Raw genomic sequence first — 3,058 nt, forward strand, 5'->3', positions numbered from 1 at the left:
ATAAGTGGTTTTTCAACACTAACACAAGTGCGAAAAGTGGTTTTTCAACACTAACACAAGTGCGAAAAGTGGTTTTTCCACACTAATACAAGTGCAAAAGTGGTTTCCTGCACCAACACAAGTGCGAAAAGTGGTTTTTCAACACTAACACAAGTTCGAAAAGTGGTTTTTCAACACTATCACAAGTGCAAAAAGTGTTTTTTCCACACTAATACAAGTGGAAAAGTGGTTTCCTGCACCAACACAAGTGTGAAAAGTGGTTTTTCAACACTAACACAAGTGCGAAAAGTGGTTTTTCAACACTAACACAAGTGAGAAAAGTGGTCTTTCAACACTATCACAAGTGCAAAAAGTGTTTTTTCCACACTAATACAAGTGCAAAAGTGGTTTCCTGCACCAACACATGTGCGAAAAGTGGTTTTTCAACACTAACACAAGTGCGAAAAGTGGTTTTTCAACACCAACACAAGTGCGAAAAGTGGTTTTTCCACACTAATACAAGTGCAAAAGTGGTTTCCTGCACCAACACAAGTGCGAAAAGTGGTTTTTCAACACTAACACAAGTGCGAAAAGTGTTTTTTCCACACTAATACAAGTGCAAAAGTGGTTTCCTGCACCAACACAAGTGCGAAAAGTGGTTTTTCAATACTAACACAAGTGCGAAAAGTTGTTTTTCAACACTAACACAAGTGCGAAAAGTGGTTTTTCAACACTAACACAAGTGCGAAAAGTGGTTTTTCCACACTAATACAAGTGCAAAAGTGGTTTCCTGCACCAACACAAGTGCGAAAAGTGGTTTTTCAACACTAACACAAGTGCGAAAAGTGTTTTTTTCCACACTAATACAAGTGCAAAAGTGGTTTCCTGCACCAACACAAGTGCGAAAAGTGGTTTTTCAACACTAACACAAGTGCGATAAGTGGTTTTTCAACACTAACACAAGTGCGAAAAGTGGTTTTTCAACACTAACACAAGTGCGAAAAGTGGTTTTTCCACACTAATACAAGTGCAAAAGTGGTTTCCTGCACCAACACAAGTGCGAAAAGTGGTTTTTCAACACTAACACAAGTTCGAAAAGTGGTTTTTCAACACTATCACAAGTGCAAAAAGTGTTTTTTCCACACTAATACAAGTGGAAAAGTGGTTTCCTGCACCAACACAAGTGTGAAAAGTGATTTTTCAACACTAACACAAGTGCGAAAAGTGGTTTTTCAACACTAACACAAGTGAGAAAAGTGGTCTTTCAACACTATCACAAGTGCAAAAAGTGTTTTTTCCACACTAATACAAGTGCAAAAGTGGTTTCCTGCACCAACACATGTGCGAAAAGTGGTTTTTCAACACTAACACAAGTGCGAAAAGTGGTTTTTCAACACCAACACAAGTGCGAAAAGTGGTTTTTCCACACTAATACAAGTGCAAAAGTGGTTTCCTGCACCAACACAAGTGCGAAAAGTGGTTTTTCAACAGTAACACAAGTGCGAAAAGTGTTTTTTCCACACTAATACAAGTGCAAAAGTGGTTTCCTGCACCAACACAAGTGCGAAAAGTGGTTTTTCAACACTAACACAAGTGCGAAAAGTTGTTTTTCAACACTAACACAAGTGCGAAAAGTGGTTTTTCAACACTAACACAAGTGCGAAAAGTGGTTTTTCCACACTAATACAAGTGCAAAAGTGGTTTCCTGCACCAACACAAGTGCGAAAAGTGGTTTTTCAACATTAACACAAGGGCGAAAAGTGGTCTTTCAACACTATCACAAGTGCAAAAAGTGTTTTTTCCACACTAATACAAGTGCAAAAGTGGTTTCCTGCACCAACACATGTGCGAAAAGTGGTTTTTCAACACTAACACAAGTGCGAAAAGTGGTTTTTCAACACCAACACAAGTGCGAAAAGTGGTTTTTCCACACTAATACAAGTGCAAAAGTGGTTTCCTGCACCAACACAAGTGCGAAAAGTGGTTTTTCAACACTAACACAAGTGCAAAAAGTTGTTTTTCAACACTAACACAAGTGCGAAAAGTGGTTTTTCAACACTAACACAAGTGCGAAAAGTGGTTTTTCCACACTAATACAAGTGCAAAAGTGGTTTCCTGCACCAACACAAGTGCGAAAAGTGGTTTTTCTTAACACAAGGGCGAAAAGTGGTTTTTCAACACTATCACAAGTGCAAAAAGTGTTTTTTCCACACTAATACAAGTGCAAAAGTGGTTTCCTGCACCAACACAAGTGCGAAAAGTGGTTTTTCAACACTAACACAAGTGCGAAAAATGGTTTTTCAACACTAACACAAGTGCAAAAAGTGTTTTTTCCACACTAATACAAGTGCAAAAGTGATTTCCTGCACCAACACAAGTGCGAAAAGTGGTTTTTCAACACTAACACAAGTGCGAAAAGTGGTTTTTCAACACTAACACAAGTGCGAAAAGTGGTTTTTCAACACTAACACAAGTGCGAAAAGTGTTTTTTCCACACTAATACAAGTGCAAAAGTGGTTTCCTGCACCAACACAAGTGCGAAAAGTGGTTTTACAACACTAACACAAGTGCAAAAAGTGGCGTTTCAACACTAACACAAGTGCAAAAAGTAGTTTTTCCACACTAATACAAGTGCAAAAGTGGTTTCCTGCACCAACACAAGTGCGAAAAGTGTTTTTTCAACACTAACACAAGTGCGAAAAGTGGTTTTTCAACACTAACACAAGTGCGAAAAGTGGTTTTTCAACACTAACACAAGTGCGAAAAGTGTTTTTTCCACACTAATACAAGTGCAAAAGTGGTTTCCTGCACCAACACAAGTGCGAAAAGTGGTTTTTCAACACTAACACAAGTGCGAAAAGTGGTTTTTCAACACTAACACAAGTGCGAAAAGTGTTTTTTCCACACTAATACAAGTGCAAAAGTGGTTTCCTGCACCAACACAAGTGCGAAAAGTGGTTTTTCAACACTAACACAAGTGCGAAAACTGGTTTTTCAACACTAACACAAGTGCGAAAACTGGTTTTTCAACACTAACACAAGTGTGAAAAGTGGTTTTTCCACACTAATACAAGTGCAA

The sequence above is a fragment of the Myxine glutinosa genome, unplaced genomic scaffold, assembly GCF_964187855.1.
Source record: "Myxine glutinosa unplaced genomic scaffold, kmMyxGlut1.1 SCAFFOLD_455, whole genome shotgun sequence".
Taxonomy (NCBI): domain Eukaryota; kingdom Metazoa; phylum Chordata; class Myxini; order Myxiniformes; family Myxinidae; genus Myxine; species Myxine glutinosa.